Source organism: Squalius cephalus (genome assembly GCF_949319135.1).
Source record: "Squalius cephalus genome assembly, chromosome: 13".
NCBI classification, from domain to species: domain Eukaryota; kingdom Metazoa; phylum Chordata; class Actinopteri; order Cypriniformes; family Leuciscidae; genus Squalius; species Squalius cephalus.
In genome coordinates this window covers 37,816,986-37,838,464 of record NC_137134.1, presented here as the reverse complement: position 1 = coordinate 37,838,464, position 21,479 = coordinate 37,816,986, and the positions used below count along the sequence as shown (strand labels likewise).

The following is a 21,479-nucleotide window of genomic DNA, read 5'->3' as shown; positions in this document are numbered from 1 at the left end:
AGAAACACGATATAGCTCATCTGTGTCAAGTCTTTATTTATAAACCACGGTGCGCTTCCTTATTTAACTCTGATGCATAGAAAAAGCATATAGTAGCCTACAAACATTTAAATGATCCAAAATTCGTATTTCATTCATTCATATATATATATATATATATATATATATTATAAATATATTACTGAGATAGAATTTAAGTTTCAGATTCTAGTCATGGAACTCTTCTGTAAGAGGTTTAGTGTCCTCGCGTTATTCAGCCACAGGGTGGCGCTCTAACAGTGAGTAATCCGATCCTGGAGGGTCACAGTCCCAGAGTTCAGCTCCAGCCTCCTCCAACATTATTACACGAGTTATCCTGAAGATGTAGAGTGTTAATGCTTCCTCGTTTCTCCCTCTGCCTGTTAGTCTTCTTAATAATGATTATATGATATTAGCCTGTGCTTAAAAGACTCAAGTGTGTTCTGAGTTCTGTTATTGATGAGACTCAATCAGGATTAATGCCAAAAAGACATATAGCAAACAATACCCGACTTGTTTTAGATTGATTAGACTATAGCGAGTTGGTGTTTTATTCTCTTTGTATTTTTTACAAACCTTATATAAAGTTTATTTTTCTATCTCTCATAAATCTTGGGTTTGGTGATCCATTCTGCATATTTATAAGATCTCTTTACAATAATCCCTGTTCCTTAAATCAGGTGTTTCAGTTTCTCTTCTTCAAGAGGAGTTGGTCAGGTTTATCCCCTTATGTATTTACTTGTAGTCCAGAATCTGACGACACGACCCTGATTTAAAAGATTAATCACAGAGACCGATTGCCGTCCAACACATTGCATTTTCCTCTAAATCTTCTGTTTTAAATGTAAATCTTGATAAATGTGAGCTGTTAAAACCTGTTTTTCTGTCTTTAGGATATCCCAGTTCAGTCACAGGTGAACTATCCTGGTGTAGAGATGATAAAGTCAGAGGCAGACTGAACTGTGACGCGGTTGTTGAAGAAACTAGAAGGAAATTCAGGAGATTTCTCTCTGAGAGGACGAACTGAAGAATGACGGACCCGCTCTCGCTCTAATATCCTGGATTATGTGCAGAAGCAGAAGAGGCATTAATAAATAATAAATATGAATGTGCTAGTCTAAACTTTCTAGATTTTCCTTCCCTAAATAATAGGGGAGACCGGGGACAGTTGCAACATGTCATTTTTCTCCAATCAGAAACAAGCTAGAGTGATGACACTCACACTGCACATGCACAGTTAGTTATAATAATATTTTTGAAATAAATAATACTATAATATCATAGCAGGCCTAAAACAGTTAATATTTTCAGAATTCTAATGCTCATTGAGACAAAAAACTTAAGTTAATTAATGAAATTTAAGGTATTTTTAACATGTTGCAGCCGTCCCTGGGTCGGGGTCAGTTGCAACATCTGACTTCTTTCCATTCAAATAAATACTGTGAACGATGTGTCATATGTAATCATCTTTAAATGGTATGTGTAATTAGCAGACAGATGCAAGTTTAATATACAATATATATTTGGTTGGTCTAGTCCAAATAGTCTCTAAGTAACTGAGAGAAATGCAAAAAGTGTTACAACCGTCCCCGGTCTCCCCCTACTTTCAGGATATATTATCTTATTCTTCCCAATCTTGTTCTCTAAGGTGGGAATTCTCCCTTTCTTGTTGTTATGTAACTAACATCACTAAATTGCACCATAAATGATCAAACTTTGATGAAAAAGTGTTTTTGGCTTGGCACCTATAACTTACAAACATAATTTTAATCCTCACAGTTTTTTTTTTTTTTTTTTTTTGGGAATAATTGTGATATTCCTCACACAAATAAGTCTTGCGGCTCTACTTTTTCCCAGATTGGGTCAATAATAATATTATTTTAGTCAATTAATCAATGGTGATGGACACTTATATTCCTGTCCAGAGTTTTTGAGCAGGTCACTCTTAAAAGAGATTGAACCTTTGGGGTTCAAAAAAGAACTTTAAAGTGCAAATATGAACTTCTAACTATAAAAAAGGTTCAAAGTTGAACCTATAGGTTCTATAATGATCCACTGATTATTTGGCACATGTTGTCAGTTCATTTTAGAACCTTTGTTGTGGCAGAATGGTTCATATAAGAACCTGGCCTGTTGTCAAGGTTCCTTTTTGAACCTAGATGGACTGTAAAAAAAATAGTATTTTGTTATTAGGCCCTTGCTTTGCTATTAGCCCCTGACCATACAAGAATGGAACTTTTAAATTTGTACACATTCAAAGCACTTGATCATTAAAGATGCTCCATTATTGTTGTTCACCTGTTAGTTAAAAAATACTTTGCACAATTATAAGCAAAACTACAGCCCTGAAAAAGATGCCCTTTCAGGAGGATAAATGCAACATTTTTTATAGAAAAGTCAATAAATTATAATTCAGTAAACATTAATCAAAAACAACTTCTGTAAATTGCAAAGTGAACTACAAACTTTTGCCCTTATCATACATGGTTAAATTGGGCCGGGGCTCTTCGGGGCTCAGCCCCGGCACATAGGCCTAAGCCTGCTCGTTTGTGTCCTGATGTGCCTGTTTGCAGTCTGGAAATTATGGCATATAAAATTTGATGAAAGTGATGCTTTTGAAAACATATTTCTGACAATAAATGAAAGATTTTTGAAATGGCATGTCTATTTTGTCTCGGCGGAGCTGAGATGAGAACAATCGGAACACGGCCGTATTCTTGTTCAGCTGCTTAATCTCGTGTCAGTCGACCATGATCGCGCACCGCTCGCGCATGCAATGCGCATCTTAGTCTCGCGTAGCCAGACCTTCAGACTTCTCTGTGCCTTCAGACCGTGGGCGTGACGTCTGAGGCTGAGACTATGCGCATCTAAGTAGGCTACTACTCAGAACTCCGACACGGATAAATGTACGCAGCAATGTATAATGAATGTTCCTGGGAGATCAGTAGTTGCGCGGGATGTGGAAGCGCGCAAAAGTTCCAGAACCTTCTACTGCCTTGAAAAAAAAAAAAAAAAACCTCACGCTGCTGGCCGCCGCTGCAGCAGCAGATCAATAATAAATAATAAATCCCAATTTAACCCCTGTATATATATATATATATATATATATATATATATATATATATATATATATATATATATACACATTTTATTTTTTTACATAGTTTTCTTTTTTCTTTTCTTTTTTTGATACAGATATGGGCCTAATCTATTGAAACGTTGGGCTATTAATTACTCTTGAATTCTTCTAGCTAAAATGACATCCAAGAAGTAATAATATATCAATAATAATAATAATTATTATTATTACCATTATCATTTTTATTATGCATAACAATAATACTGTTCTGATTAGCCTACTATTTTTTTTTCATATTAATAGTAGCCTAGGCTAATAACATGCATAGCCTACCTATTATTATTATTATTATTATTATTATTATTAATAAAAGTTTTGAAAATTGTAACAATGTATTTGTTTCCACAAAAAAAAAAAAAATCAGAACACATAAATGTTTAGCCACTTTAATTGCACCAATACTAAATAATAACAATTCATTAATAATTTAATTAGCCTACATGTTTACATAAATCACAAAATCTTCAATGGTCTGTGCAAAAAAAAAAAAAAAAAAAAAGTTTAAACCGTTACTTTGTTGCGCGACTCACGTCACGTCAGCTGATGGACTACTAGAGGATCGACGGAAAATATTTTAGGTAAGTCACAAATAAAATGTCAAAATAACTATAAACCTTGATATCCGCGATAATATAATGAGTGTAGTGTGTCATAAAAAGGTTTGAGCTCATTTTGTGACTCTTCTATCGACAGTAAGATCGCAAAATTGATTGGATTCAGAACATTAAAAAAAGGTAAGAAAAAAACAAGAACAATTTGTGGTTTATATTTGTTTTGTTTGTTTTTACCTCTACCTCCTCATTTTTATTTTAGTAACAATATAGTAATAAAAGGTATTTTAGTTGGATGGATATAAGCTATAATCTTTTAAATTATTTACATCAGTGGTTCTTAACTAAAATTCATTACTGATTCTAGCTAATTAACGTTATTCAGTTTCATTTTAATTTCTAGTTAAAATAAAGAAATATATAAAACTAAATTGAAGATTTTTATCAAACTCCCTAGTGTTATTTTTGCGCAATTGCTCAGGGAAAATTACTCCATAGCGCCATCTAACGTACAACCAGTATAACCGTTTTGAACGCAGAAAACTTAACGGTATAACGTTATACATGTATATAATTGGTTGTATTACACATTTTTTTAGGGATAGTTCACCCAAAAATTAACATTCTGTCATCAGTTACTCAAATTGTCAAACCTGTATAATTTTCTTTGTTCTGATGAACACTAAGGAAGACATTTTGACGAATATTTGTAAACCAAGCAGATCTGGGGAACCATTGACTTCCATAGTAGGAAAAAAAAAAATACTATGGAAGTGAACGGTGCCCCAGATCTATTACAATTCTTCAAAGTCAGCAGAACAAAGAAATTATACAAGTTATACAGGTTTAGAAATCAGAGTAACTGATGACAGAATGTTCATTTTTGGGTGAACCAAAAACCTTTATATGCACTGTTCAATTTCTGGTTACAGCCTGTATGGTCCGGGTCAAATTGACCCTAACTGGATTCAATACAATTCCAAAAGATACAAAAATACAATCAGTTACAAATAATTACCTCTTAATATCAATGCTTTCCCCACATTACAAAGAATAAATATATACATTTATGATTTATAAAAATGCTTTGAAAATTGACAGTCTCCGATGCCCATATATGGCAAAAAACAAAAAACAAAAAAGAGATTAAAATCAGTAAACATAACAGGCTTGTATATCTCATTGACATTCTTCTACCCATATTAGATTCTGATCATGATTAATTGTTTATCCCCATATTTAACGAGTTTGCTTGCCCATAAAATCTTTCAGATATTAGGTTAAACTTATTTGGCTTGCTGTCCACTGAAGAGGGGCTCGATGAAGCAGCTTCAACTCGAGCTCTGATATACCCCCCAGTGGCTAAATGTAGGATATGATAATTGAAGGGCAAGGTACCGGAGATGAAGGTGGAGTTTGGGGAGGTGGAGGGATACTGGAACAGCTTGATGCTAGAGAGAGGTAAGCGGCTGCTTATATACTCAGGCTGTTGATTGAAAGATTAGATGGGCTCACTCCTCCCTAACTTGCGTTTAGGAACTTCATTAAGAAAATGTATGTGATAACACATTGTTCTCTAAATTTTAACACTATCTTTTCTGTAAATAAGGATGAGCACAGAGGTGATTCAGTGGACAATCCAAGATGTGGCTAATTGGTTGACTGCAAACAGTTTCCAGGAATTCATCCCTACATTTCAAGGTTAATCTGACAGAAATGCCCACTCTCTTTAACTGTCCACTATGCAGCAAACAAACATTCTCCCTAATTAAACAGATTCGTCATATTGGCCTTTACCATCAAAATGAACCAAAATTTGAATTCACATGCGGATTGAACGGTTGTGGCAAAACCAACAAAACCTTCAGTTCCTACAGATCACATATTTATCGCAAACATAGAGACCTTCTTTCATTGGTCAGTGAAGAAGAGGAAGCTTGTGATGATGATGAACATTGTAACTCAGAGGAACATACGGAGGACTTTCATGATCTTGAAGAGGAGATACCTAACACTAATGTGGAGGATATTGCTAACTGCAGAGAGTTTAGAACAGAAGATTTACTGCCAAACCTCAAGCGCAATCTTTGTCTCTTCATTTTGAAATTAAGAGAGAAGCATTGTATTGCAGCCACAGTTCAGTTCAGTATTGTGGAGAGCCTGCAAGTCATCTTTCAGGAGTTCACCACTCATTATGCTGAGATTATAAGATTTCATCTTCAACAACAACATCAAATTGACACTGATGCTGATGACAACTTATCTGAACTACTTGATCAGCAAAATATGTTTGATGAATGCCTTCAACAGATCAGTAGTGAATGGATGCTTGAGCACTATTGTGAAGATGAACTTGAATACATTGCACCTGTACAAATTCCGCTGGATCAAACAGAACGACATGGTGCGCATTTCCAGTACATACCTCTCAAGGCTCTGCTGAGAAAGATTGCTCATAATGAGGATGTGTGGGCAATGCTTAACCAAGAGAAAACACCCAAACATCCGGATGTTATGGAGGACTACACTGATGGAGACCAGTTCAAAAGTTGTGAGCTTTCTTCCTTATCCAATGTACGTCTACATTTCTACATCGATGAATTTGAGATTGTCAACCCTTTAGGCTCTAAAAGGGGAAAACATAAACTGACAGCTGTGTATTTTAAACTCGGAAACATTGATAAGAAATATACATCAAAACTTGAGAATATTTACCTTTCATCATTAATCAGACATCGGTATATTGAAGAAGATCTTACCAACTATAACAATCTGTTTCAGCCTTTGATTGAAGAAGTGACGTCTCTTGAGACAGAGGGAGTGACACTGTCATGTAATGGGGAAAGCAGAAGATTCTATGGCACAGTAGTCACCATCTCAGCGGACAATCTTTCAGCTCACTCTTTGATTGGGCTGAAAAGAAATTTTTCACATGGGAGAATATGTCGTTTTTGCATGGCCACAAAAGAAGACATCACTACCAAATTCAAAGAAGAGGACTTTACTCTAAGAGACAGTGCTAATTACAGATACCACCTGCAGGCTGTCTGTGAAAATCCTGATAATGGGTCCGTTTATGGTGTGCAGAGAGAGTGCTGTTTCTCATCACTTAACTATGCTCCTACAGTCATAACTCACATGTTTCCACCTGATGTGATGCATGATATCTTGCAGGGAGTTATTCCTAATGCTCTCAGATGGATTCTTCATCAGTTAATCAAGGATAAACACTTCACCCTAGATCAACTGAACTATGAAATTGAAAATTTTTCATATTCTGTAAATGATAAAACATCTAAACCACAAATCTTGACGGAAAGAATGTTGCGAAGCAGAGGTCAAATCTCTGGTAAAGCTTCAGAAACCTGGACATTGTTTCGACTACTACCACTAATGGTCGGATCTTATGTACCTCCAAACATGCATTGGAACTGCTACATCTTACTGTGTGAAGTGGTAGATTTGATCATGGCCCCAGTGGTTAGAAGATCGTGGATACCCTATCTTGAGGAGAAAATTACAGAGTTTTTGGCAACATTTCATGAGCTTTTCCCTGGTGGTGTCATTCCAAAAATGCATTTTTTGGTGCACTATCCTTCACTTATGCTGAAATATGGGCCATTAATTCATTTGTCTTGTATGCGCTTTGAGGCAAAACATCAATATTTCAAGAAAATGTCTACTGTTGTTTGCAACTTCAAGAACATCACCAAATCACTTGCTAGAAGACATAAGCTGAGACAATGCTGGGAGCAAGCTCAGAAGAAAAGCATTGGATATGAAGTGTGCCATGCCTCAGGAGCTTTTGATGTCCCATCAAACACCCTGCCTTCTTTAGTTTTGGCCACACTGGAATCACAGATTGGAAGAACTCTGTCAAATGAAGTCCTACAAAAAACAAATTCCATCACAGTTAACAATACAGCTTATAAAACTGGAGAATGCAAAGTGATTGACACTGTACACACTGAAGAGATTCCACTTTTTCTCAAGATCAAAGCAATATATGGACACGGTGGTTCGTGGTACATGTTTGGAAAAATACTCTCTCCATTCAAATTTGGCAGTCATCTCCATGCATACAAAGTTACCGAAACATCTTGGTGTGCCCTTGAAGTAGGGAAAGAGTTAGCTTTCCATGGACTGGACACTTATAAAAACCTGGAAGGAACTCTTTTGATCCCCTTGCGGCATCGGATTACTAAACATTAGGATGTGTATGTGCATTTATACACAATTCTTAATGCAGTTTGGTGGAAAATATCAAAGGCCTACTGACTCTTGTTGTTTTTACAGAGAATGAAATTGATGGGGACACTTTTGTAAACCTAACTGAAAATATGATATCAAAAATATTTCCGAAAATGAAGGATCAAGTTAAATTTATAAGATTACGGCAAAGCCTAAAGACTGAGATGCCTTCTAAGACCACACACACCAATCATGAGTAAGTATGTTAAAATGCACTGAGTACCTTTTTGCACTTATATAAATAAAGAATATTGCTAGTAGCTAGGTATGTAATCCTTTTCAGATACGTAGCCAAACAAATGATTGTTAATAATTAATTTTTTTAACACTTTTTGGGAGGACTTGAAATATTAAAACCACAGATCAGAATCTTGCGATGGCCAGTGTTACACTCACTTATACTGACACCTACTGGCGTGCATCCGTGCAGCATCATGTAAAAATAACGGTTTACAGTAACGGACGTGACTGTTAAAATGTTATTCGTAGTGACCCATGATAGATTTATTTAGTGTTTTTCATAGAATGGGCAGTTTGTGACTTTTGTGAGATAAACAACATAAAGTAGCACTGGTATTACAAAACATTCAGTGGCACATGCCATCAAATCAAATAACACTTTTAAAAAATATATTAATGACTTTAATTGATATTTAAAAATATTACAAAATTAGGCTATTTATTTAGGATTTTGTGTCACAATAACGTCAATATAGGTGCTCGATTAATCTAATTAATAGCGTATCAGATCCTGCTGGTTAGACTGAATAATGAAAGTACACTTACAGTCTGCGTTGGCATATTACACTTTGACTCAATTATTTACAATAACGCACCACATTATTTTCTACCTTCTTTATGGTGCCGTATCAAACCCGCGAGAATTCAGAGATTAAACCACGCCTACTGGGCATACGCAACACTTGAACAGAACGCTGTATAAGAGTCTTGTTTCTCAAAAAATAAAAATAAAATAAAAATTAGTCTCCTCTCCGGTGTTGAGTTGTGACAAACATACAAAATAACACTTTTCTAATTCACTTCTTTTTCTATAGGACTTCATTTGGTATTTCACATGGGGCAATCTCAACACAGAACTTTGCTCAAACAGTGTGGCCAGCAAATTATCAGCTACCAAAATTTCCTATGGCAATACAAAAAAAACTTGATGAGGAGAGCAGAGATTTTTGTTCTTCAACAGGACGGAGCAAATGGAGATCAAAAATAATTCAAACACTGTTTGATCAGATGTGCACATATACATGGTAATTATATAGCATAATTAATAGCATAATTTTAGAGCATGATGGAGGACAAATTTTGTTTCTCTTTTTTTTTTCAGGTCTCCAACAAGTGAACAATACAACAAGGTGTGTTCAGCCCTTGTTGCTAAATACCAATTCTTGAGAGACAGGACAGGAAGGGGATATGTAAGAACATGACAAAGAGTTTTTCAATTTCATAAAGCCTTTAATACTTCCTTGATATTGTTATCTTGAAGGTTATACGTGATTAATTAATATTTTTCAATTCAAGGAGTCATGGCATGAGATGCTTAAGAACAAATTCAAGAAAGAAAGATCACCCTTGGTTGACATTGAAGAGATAAAAAAAGTTCGCAGCAGATTCGGGAAAGTAAAGAACCAGATGACTTCTCAGAGCATCCAACAGACAAGTGTCACCGATAAGGTAACAAATAAAGAAATAAGTATGCCAAATGATACGACACCTTAATGGATATTTACAGTAATGGATGTCTTTTTTATTTTTTTAGACTGAGGATCTATCTGTTATCCAAGACATGCACCAAAAGAGACAAAGGTCTGAAGAGGTAAGAGTCACAAATAGAATAATCTTCAGGATTTAAGATATGTTATTTAGCATACCTATAAGTATGTTTTTTTTTTTTTTTGTGGAAAGAGTGAATCGGGAGAAGATGAATACAGCATAGGGATCCACTTGGAGAAAATGAGAACAGAATGCTTGAAGAGGACACCAAATATCCGACTTTTACAAGACTGCATGGCACGGACGAGGAATGAGAGGGCAGACTATGTGAAACATCACTCCACAAAAGAAATACTATCACGATATCCAGCCCTTAAAATCCCCTCAGTTGTGAGTAGATTTGTATTCCAAATTATGACTTCAAAGAAATGAACATTTGCACATTTGAACATTTTTGTTAATATTTTTTTTTTAACAGCTTGTATTAGAGTTTGAAAGCATACTTGATGCAAACATTGAAAAGAACATTCTGAAAAATCTTGCCCTGGTGGCACAGAAAGTTATTAATGAGTGCCACAGAAGAGAAGTCGGGGTGGATATTTGTGCTGAGTTGGCTGAAGCGAAAAAAACCCATATTGAATTGGCACACAAAGGTAATATATATAAATGAAAATGTAATCAATTTGTTTTTAGTAAATACAATTTTGCAATTAACACTAAACTACCCATATTTTTACAATTTTACATTTAAGGTCTCTCAATGGCTGCTGCTGTCCTGCTGCTTCCACTTTTATTCAAAGAGAGTCCAAGATCTCTATATCTTATCAATGAGGTATAGTATACTTAAAAAAATAGTTTTGTATGCCCCATCTCTTTGAATGTGTGCAGGTTCCACTATAGAGTGGTGCGGGTATGACGTCAAAACCCCACACCCTGGTTCCCTCGAGATTATATAGAATTTATAATGGGGGTTTTCAATTTATTAGTAAAATAAAGCCTGTGGTAAACATAATTTGACAACATTTTGTCACCCATACCGAAACCGTGAATTTTGAAGCAATTTTCATTTTTGGAAAAGTATGTTTCTAATAATTATATAAGACTATATACGACAATGTGCATATGGAGTTTACAGTGTAAAACAAAATGTTAAAGTATCATCAAGTTATGTTAGCACAGGCTTTATTTTGCTCATATATTGAAAACCCCCATTATAAAACCCCATTGGAAACTCTCAAAGGAGCCAGTGACAAATGACTCTTCTGTGTTCTGATGTCATTCTGATGCACCACTCTACATCACCAGCAACATCGAGGGAGTAAATGAGGAGAGCATTTTGGGGGAACTTTTCCTTTAATGGTGTCCTATAAATTTGTGTATAATTTAAATTTATCTAAATGACCAATTCTTTTTTTAGCTTTTTGAAAATGTTTGAAAAAAATTATAATCATAAATGGTATTTTAACTGCTATATATAATTATGCCTTATATAGCATTATCCTTTCTTTGTTTAGGAACCCCGTACACCCAACCCTGTGCTGTACATAAAGGGACGTGCCTTGGTTGAAGAGTCTCTCCTAGAAATATTGATGGAAGGGGAGAAGGTCTGTGAAGTGGATGATCTGACCATGGCTCTTGTTGTTCTGATGGCAATACACTTCATCTTCAACATTGAGTATGCTGCAAAGATGAGAAACACCCTGAAATTTGTTGAAAAGTTTTTAATGTGCCATAACGCAGAAACCAAAATACCACCCACAGTGATTAAAATGGCCAATTTCTTGTTTGACTGAATGTGTGTGTGTGTGTGTGTGTGTGTGTGTGTGTGTGTGGTGGGGGGGTGGGTAAATACATGATGTAAATACATGGAATGAGTTGTTGTGAACTTTATATTTTGAAATGTAATATTCTATATTCTCTATATTCTATATTCTATTCCAGTTTTAATAAGTCTTCATTTGTACTTTCTGTCCTGTGTTCAAATTTGTATATGCCTATATTAAATAAATATTGCAAGAAGAATAATAGGTTGTGTCTGTGTTGTGAAATGGGATTAAAGTAGTAATGTATAATAATAATAATAATAATAATAATAATACATATATACATACCAAAAGTGTGTCCAAAAAGGTTCAAAAATGAACCTTAAGGTTCCCCCACAGTTGCAATTTCCAGGAACCTCAAAAGGTTCATTTTTGAACCTTTTCTTCTTAGAGTGTACGTCACTTTAGAGCGGTGCAAATACAATCAGGAAAATGTTCTCAAGGGAACCATTAGTTCTCGGGGAAACACCCTGGTCTGCAGACAACAGCGCATGTGCAAGTGACTTGAACGCTTGAAAATAAAGTCCACTAGACAATGCCCACACGGAGAATGCGTCTCTCTGCGCTCACTAGCAAAAGAGTAACCTTAGTTCGACAGGCTCGCGGAACAAAACTGAGCGGAACGCGGAAAATGAAGTATTCAAGTAATCCTGAAGACCTTGATTAGCTGGTTTAGGCGTGTTTAATTAGAGAGCTCTGCAGGGCTGCTGCTCTCCAGGAACTGAGTCTGACACCCATGATCTATAGCCTTCATTAAAAATAATAATAATAATAATAATAAACAGGCTAACTACCACAAATCAACAGAGATAAGTGGGATCATGATTATAGTTAAATAAGATAAAAGACACATCTAATATGACCAATTACATTTATTTTCATATTAAATATCACAATGTGTCATTCACTTTCAAATGTGACAATTTATCATTTATAATTAATAATGAATTTATATTATAAATACACATCTATGTAGCTATTATATGCACATGTATATTTATTTAATTCAAGTGTCGTCTGTGTTTGATGACGTTGCAGGTTGACAACGCATTTTGTCCAGTGAACCGAGTTTGAAACTAAATATATAAAAACTAAATTTAAATTTGTTCACAAAATAAAAACTTGTCCTTGTGTAATTCAGAATTAACTTTAATTCTAAAGTTTGTTATGCAACTGTGTCTTTAAGGCGAGACACTACAGACAAAAACTGTTTTATCATGTCAATTTTGAGATTTTGGGCTTTTTGGCTTTATTTTTCAGACTAGTGGAAAGAAAACATCCTAAATACACTTTTAAGTGTACCTTTTATAGCACTTTATCTATTTGCGTCTGTAGATTTCAATTACAGTATGTGTCTTTAAAGTCTGTTTTCTCAAAATGACCTTTTCTCTCCACTTCAGCAGCACTTACATATACCAAACTTTACAGTTTTATTCCTATCAATATTCTGAAGGTTTTTACAGAGGGGTTTGTTCATATATAATTTACCTGATTTTATTCAACATTTTATATAAAAAAAAAAAAGGAAATTTATTTTTTCCTGGTTGTTGACAGTATTTTTTTTAAACCTATGGAGTGATAAAAAGAGAAATCCAATATCCCCTCTGTAAAAACCTTTGACTATAATATGTCAAAAAAGAAAAGAAAAACGAAACAAGAATTTTGTTCTAGAAATGTATGCAAATTTGTGAGATAACGCTCAATTTACATATTTAATAAACATAACATTTCCGAAAACTTATAATACAAAAAATGTTTGCTATTTTAATGTAATCAATCAGCTGAGGTGAGCTATTTTTGTTTACACTTTTTAAACTTTTATAATGTATATGCAAATATGGTTGAGTGAAGCATTTCATATCTGATTGGCTGATAAAGTAATGGTCCCGCCTCTCGTACTGGAAAGAGGATTCCTATTGGATAGTTAATTGTCATTCAGAGGAGAGCGGTCACACGCATATTCCTCAGTTGAAAACACTTAGTTGTTATTTAGATTGTGTATTGAGTGGTTTCGACAAGAAATTCACTCTGTGAGTGTTTTTTTAATGTATTTTATTTTGTTTCGTTATTTATAAAGTGGTGAGATACTGTTTGTTTACATTTGAAAGGAAAGTTCGTTAAATGAACTTGGCGAAATACAGTGGTTAGTTGATGATTTATTCGGCGGACGACATCGTTGGAGGACATACCCACAGAGAACTCTGATTCCCTCGCGATCGAGAGTTCTCTGACACCGAGAGAAAGAGTACGACACATCCAGATAGCGCTGAATTCCCGCGTGATTCAGATTTTCATCTGGCACTGAGGAAAAGACGACGGCGCTTTGGAAGCATTTCAGCGTCGGTCGGACTGAGTGAGAACCTGAGAGGACCACTCGTGACGATTGACTGCATTACTCCGAGAATTGAGGTACTATTATTTTGTTTGGCTCTATAGAATAAAGAGGCTTATCTAGAGGTGCTAGAGGTGAGTAATAACTTTCATATTTTTGTCGTGAGACACTTATTGCTAGAACCCAACAGAATTTTTGGGAGACGTACACACACACACACACACACACACACACACACACACACACACACACACACACATATACTATGTAGATTTAGAAGCTCGAAAAAGTACAGTAGGTTTTTACAGAAACATACCACATTTCTACATTACAGGAAAATATGGTAATTTACTTTGCATTCTGGGTCATTTTGATTGAGCAGGAATGTTTTACAGTATATTTTAGTCTTGCTGTAAGCTGGCTGTAGTATGCCAGGCAATAATACCGGATTGCTGTATATTGCGCGCCACCTGACGTCACATCACACTGACAGAACACAACTGATGGAGACTGGAGAAGCAGAACGCTGGATTTTTTGAAGTTTGGTAAGTTAATATTATTATTACTTTTTAACATTATAGTGTAAGTGTTCATTGTTTTTTAAGTGTGAATGAAACTACAAATTTAGCCAGTGAAAGTTGCAATCTCTTCCCTCGCCCAATAATTTCTGGTCGGAAATACCTTAGATTGTCTACCCGCTGCTCTCTAATAGTGAATTAGCATAGGGTTTATTTTGACCAATCCAGAGTTGATGATAATTGGAACTGTGGAAAGACAAACCGAAACCTTTTGGTGAACGAAGTTTGTTTTACGATAGTGTGCGAGATAAAATTACGTCAATGGATTCTGAGGGTTTGAGGAGATTTGATAAATGGCCATTTGTGTTTAAACAAAAAAGATCTTACAATGAACACAAATGTTTATATCTGTAGAGATCCTTTTAATAATGTCCCAAGTCTGTCATTGGCAAAAACAAGCACTTTTATAGACGTACATTGACAGTGCTCAAAAGTAGGCTATTCCATTTGCAGTTTGTTTCATTTGTCGATACTGGACATTTTCAATTAGTTTCCAATTTTAATTAGACATGAAAACATCGGAAAACTTGGTCCAGGTTGAAAAATACAGAAGTTTCCTGTAGCTCAAACAGTAGAGCGTTGGCACTTACAACGCCAAGGTCGATTCTCAGGGAAAGCAAGAACTGATAAGAAAACCTTGAAATGCAATCTAAATCTCTTTGGATAAAAGCGTCTGCCAAATGCATAAATGTTAATATAAATGTAAGTTTCCCTTGCAAAGTTGGGTGTTTGGGGTCAGAGAGACTGGCTATTGGTACCAGGTTATTACTGCAACTACTTGGGTGGAAGACACAGTATGGTAATTGTAATAACAAAAATGATTGTCAAGTCAGGGATAATGTACATCCAGCCAGTTGTTATCTCAGAATAAACACAGATCAGAGGGTCTTAATCAGCCTGAAGGGTTTTTTTCTGAGATAACACACACACACACACACACACACACACACACACACCTGAAGGGGTTTATTCTGAGATAACACACCCACACACACCTGAAGGGGTTTATTCTGAGATAACACACACACACACACCTGAAGGGGTTTATTCTGAGATAACACACACACACACACCTGAAGAGGTTTATTCTGAGATAACAACCGGCTGGATGTACATTATCTGCTTATTACACGGATGCTTGCCACTTCAGTAAATAATTAGACACAAAATATTGATCTGAGTTGAAATATTTTATTAAGTCTTTAAACGCAAAGCTTCCGCAGAGAGAGCAGTTTCAGCGGCGAGTTCAAACTAGACGGACATTTAAGAGATACGGCTTACAGTCATAACACTTATTACACAGCATTTCACCACATAAATAATTATGGAGATAAGAGATACTGATTTCAGATTAAACTGTTTTAAAACCGTACCTGTTAGTATTTTATAATCCAACTGTGTACAAAACAATAGTTGCAAAATGGCGGCAGCGTTTGTATGAAACAAGAGAGAGCGAGTCCACGATACTGGATGGCATAATTAAATTAAATAATAAAAAAACTGTACACAAAATATTGGTTCGACTGAGTTTTAATATTTTATTAGCTCACCAAACGCAAAACTTCCACAAAGATTTTTTTTTTTTCCTAGCAAACGTATAGCGCTGCTGACTTCAGTAACCCAGATGAGTCTGTGTTTCTGTTCTCAGAGGTTGTTATCTGGGGATAATATAAAGCTGGATGATGCTATTGACCAATCAGAATCAAGTATTCCATAGAGCCGTGTAATAAAAATATAAACGGTATAAATTAGCCTACTTTTAGTTCAGAATCACAGTTGCTAATCATCTATTAGGCATCAATGACAAGTCAAATGCATGCCATGGCAAAATATTCAGCAAGGTCTAGCATAATACGATTTTTATTAACCTAGATGTATTGTTGGAGTGTATGAAATACATGTGTATACAGGGTGGCCGCGGGTCCTTAAAAAGTCTTAAAATGTCTTAAATAAAGTTTTCCTATTAAAAGGCCTTAAAAAGTATTAAAATGTCTTAAATTCAGATTCGATAGGTCTTAAATATTTCTGGTCACGTTACCGCAAAAATTTCTCCAGTCTGACGGACCTAATGGCCGTCAAGTGAAGCATCGAATCGCCAGAATGATTCAGATTTTATTACATAAACAGCTATTGATGATAATCAAAGTCAAAGTCCATAGTAATCGATTGTCGAGTTCACGCGCATGATCATAGGTACTAAACCAATGCGCGTGAACTTGGCAATCGATTACTATGGCCTTCGACCGAAAACAGGATGTAAATACAGGTATGAGCGCTGGCTAAATAAATATAATTTTTATTCATATCTTTCACATCTACTGCGGTCAGATTCACCCGTGTTCACTCTGAAGGAATCACTCACATGGCTGTGCACTTGTAATGACACATCAAGGATGTTAAGAGGCTAAAAGCAGGTTTAAAACTTGCCCCATTGAAGTCAACAGGGTGCAAATTTTAAAAAGAGGATAACACGGTGTAGGCAACACCGATTTTTGTCGTTGTTCTCTGTACTGACAGCACTCCAAATGTACAAAAAAATGAGCTCAATGTTAAAATTGACCGGAGTTCTCCTTTAAGACGGTCGCCTGCCGCCTCCTACTGGCGGTTTAGTTTCATAAAGTATCATTCTTTTCAACATTCCTTATTTGTATATTCAAAAATCTTTAAAATAATCTCATTTAATACAGTTATAATTTTTCAATGTAAATTATTTAATTTGATTGGTAACAGCCTAGTGTCTTATTATTTTATTTGAATATATTTATCAAATTTAAGAATTTGAAATGAAAGATGGAGCATACATTTAATAAAATTAGGGGAAAAATGGCCTTTATAAAAGGTACAAAAAATTAGTGTTTTCAAACAGTGATGTAATGAAACATTGACAATTTAAGTTTGAAGGGAGTAAAGCCTCTGTTTATGCCATTAAGGAAATGTAATTTTGCCAAAAGAAGAACTTTTATTTTAAATAAATGTTCATTTTAAATCAGCCTACTTCAGTGTGATATGTTACCATATTATCATGCTTAACACTGAGATTTTGAATAATTGTAATGTGATGATCAGATGCAGATATCTAAATCAAAGAATATGGGTGGTTTGCGGGTGGATTATTTATTTTTAACAGTGGATTCGGGTGACTCAAAGTGCACCAGATTAATGAATTTATCTTTAAAATGTACAAAATTTTCTTCAGGGGGGCAAGCCCCCGGACCCCCCTAGGGGTACCGAGCTCCACCCACAAAAATAATGTGGGAAACACATTAGGCTTTATGATGATCTACAAAAAATACAAATTTAATTATCTTATTATTAAAATACATTATTAGGATTTTACCACCTCCGCCTCATTTTGAGCCAGGAAAAACCCCTGAGTAACATAACATGACAGGAGCTATTTTGCTGAATATTCTCACGTTTGCAAATGTTACATTGATTTTAGTTCAATAAACAAGTAGTGAATATTAAATTATTTCAATTACTTAGGTTAAATATTATATATACGCATGTAATATAATGTGTATTTCCATCACAGGTTTGGTCTTAAATTTCATTCAAAGTGGCATTAAAAAGGTCTTAAAAAGTCTTAAATTTAACTTGTTTATATCTGTAGACACCCTGGTATAGGCGATAGTGTATGTGTTATACATCCTATACAAGTAACACATCACTGAAACAAATTTATTTTGATTTCTTACAGGTCCACTTGTCTTTGCACCCTGTGAAGGGCATTGCTGTCACCAGGCGGTTTATTCGTTTTTTGTAGGTATTTGGCATAAAAATACAGCTTTTTAAACTTTTAAAATTAGTCACATTTTGTTTTGCTACAGAATTTTGATCACCATTTCTCCCTTACACTGTCTTTTTATCTTTATTGGTGCTGTGGATAACAGGTTTTGTCTCTGTGTGTGTGTGCCATGCCTTTCTTACAGTTTCACCATTGATGAGAAGAAACCTACTGCCAGACGGAGTAAGCAGAAGATCAGGACGGTGGTGCAGAGTGATTGCCATGAACACGTCAACAGCTTAATTCGGTACATGATGGTGAATAAATGGAAGACTTCACACTGAGGGTCAGTGGCCTGTAGGGCTGAACGATACATCGAATTTTCATCATCATCGCGATATGAACTGGCGCGATGAACACATCGCAACAGACAGCCTGACACGATGAAGCCTGGTTCAGATTACAAGATTTTTGTGTCTGTTACGATAGTCACGGTGTCAGATTACACGATTTTTACTCCTAAAATCTTGTCGTGTCATGGACAAGAAACATGTCAGACTACACGCTGCTTTCCGACCAGTCATCGCGTGCCGTCACACGCACGCATTCACTCGCAAACATTCACTCGCACACACACACTCGCTCACTCGCGCACACACACTCACTGTCCCTCGCTCACTCACTCACTTGCGCGCACTCACTCACTCGCGCCGCGCGCACGCACACACACACACACACACACACACACACACACTCACTGCGCTCACTCACTCACTGCGCTCACTCACTCACGCACACACACACACTCACTGTCCCTTGCTCACTCACTCACTCGCGCACACACACACACACACACACACACACACACACACTCACTCGCTCACTGGCACGCGCACACACTCACTGTTGCTCGCACTCTCACTCACTCGCGCACTCTCGCTCACATACTCAACCCGTCGTGGAGGACCGTTAAAAAATTAAACATTAAATTAAACTTTCTGTCGTGATGTTGTGAAGCATTGCAGATGCGACGTAGGTTGTCGCCTACTATGACACACTATACGAGATGAAACGATCTAATCTTGCGTCCCGACGCCCGTTGTCATTTACGAATCTCCACGACATCACGTCAAACGGATCGTGCCAAAATCGCGCTAAAATCATGTAATCTGAACCAGGCTGCTAATAAACGTTTGACCTATCACGCAAAGAACCTATTAAAGCACTAAGACATGGGAACAGTATAGCTAACATTCACATTTGAATATTTATCGCAAGTCATATCGTCATCGCAATATTAAACAATGTTATCGCACATCGCAGCTTTTCCTCATATCGTGCAGCCCTAGTGGCCTGTCTGCCAGCAACCAGTTATGGGTGAAGGTTGTGGGACACTTGTTATTTTTGCTCACTTGTAGAATTTTTAAGATACCAAAAGTTCTGTCTTTGGACGCTGGTTCCCAACCCTCAGCTTTTCTTCTCTTGCATGTGTTTAATTTACATTCTTGCACACTCAAAAAGGCTTTCATGGCTGTAAATTGCAGATGCACTGTACTCTGGGTAACAAACACAGTACCAAAATGTTTAGAACTGTTTATAATAGTTTAAATATATTGATTGAATAAAAATATTTTTGAAAAGAACTCTGTTTGGATTTCCTTTTGATTTGTAATGTTATTCTGAAGTAAAGTAGTATTCAGGGATTGAAATTAACTTGTTCACTCACCGGCCAATTTGGCTACTAAATGTTTAAGTTACCGGCCATTCAGAATGCTATGCTATTTTAAAGGCTCCTAATTATGTTTTGGAGTCTCCTACTATAGTTTTACATGCATCCAAGGTCAAAAAGCACTTTAATTTCCTCATAATATGCTTTGTGCATCACATCATTTCCCAATGTCAATACTATACATCTTAAATAGTATGTGAGATTAGAATAAGTGTCTCAAAGCATAGTATGTTGAAAAGAGTATGCCAGAAGTCGCCGGATGATCTACTATTCCCGGTGGATTTTGCAAGTGTAGATCCGTACTCACTATAACAGCTAATATTACCCACAACCCATTGCGCTTTGGAGGATTCGATTCAGAACTACAAACACGAGTAAAAAGTGTTAAACTACAAACATGGCAGATGGCCACGACCAATGGATAAGTAGAGAGGTTTAGGTTAAAGTGACTAATAAACAATTAGGCCTAATCTGAGAAAAAAAATGATTATTTAATGTTATCCATATTATATTTCATCTGCAACAATGTGAACTTTTATAAAGATCCTTTTGGCCATTAACTTGTAAATGCATCATTATGCAAAAATATGACGGGAGTTCTTTGCATGAAACACCCAAAACTGTCCGAACAACATGCTACATCTTTTCTCTTCAATATGGAAGGAAATTAAATGAAATCAAGTTTTTAATTAGCTGTGTATGATGTGTATGATTAGCATTTTTTATTAGATTTCGGGCTTTTGTGTCAAATTGTGTGATTTTATGTATTTCTTTGTTTGTTCTTTGTTTTTCTAGCAATCTTGACTAGGACTCCCTGGTAGAAGAGATATTGTATCTCAGTTGAACCTTCTTGGTTAATTAAATGTCTAAAAATAAATCAATAAACCACGTCTTTCCATGTGTTGGACCAAAGGCCTGTCTCATAGAAGACGCTAAGAAAAGCAGGGATTAAACTCCAACACCTGACATTTGAACTATTTTAAGTTTGCTTTATGAAACAGAATGAACCGACAATAAGTCTGACAAACATAAATAAGCCTTGCTTGTATTCTAATCTTGTTTTATGGAACAGCCCTCAGTTCAAAGGAAGAGACAAAAGCCTGAGGTAGCGAATATAAATCTTCTTTATAGACCCCTTTTCAGTTGGTAAACATGGTGACGTTTTTTTGTGGGCAGAGCTTAGCTGGAGGAAGAACGATCCCTCTGGCCGCTTTACTAACGTTAGTGTGCAAGTTTTGTTAGCTTGTTTTTTTAATGATAAAAAACAGAAAATCCGATTTTATCTTAATGTGCAAGGTCACTCACTGTCCAGGACCGCAATTGTTATTTGCAAAAGTTCATTTTTACGTTCATCCCAGATTGGCTGACCCGATACACGCTCATTCAATGGACGATCTGACAGGATTAACGTCAACGCTCCCTCCGGCTGAGTGGCCTGACTTCTACACCGACCCGATAGAGAAACCGAGGGTAAAGAGAAACTGAGGGCATATACATATTTAGATGCCTATAACTGCACTAAATGGTCACGACTTGTGTGGTAGCCTTCGATCCGCAGTTCTGCCTCGCCAGCGCCACGGCCAGACAGAAGACGACAATAAAG

General features: G+C 36.0%; 1 long non-coding RNA gene across 1 annotated transcript; it reads left to right on the top strand.

Annotated features, from left to right (window-relative positions):
* Positions 1-9,501: 9,501 nt before the first annotated feature.
* LOC307170265 lies at positions 9,502-10,327 on the top strand. Its single transcript, XR_013823327.1, has 4 exons — positions 9,502-9,648; positions 9,734-9,790; positions 9,880-10,077; positions 10,166-10,327. It is a non-coding gene; the product is annotated as an uncharacterized lncRNA (long non-coding RNA).
* Positions 10,328-21,479: the final 11,152 nt, after the last annotated feature.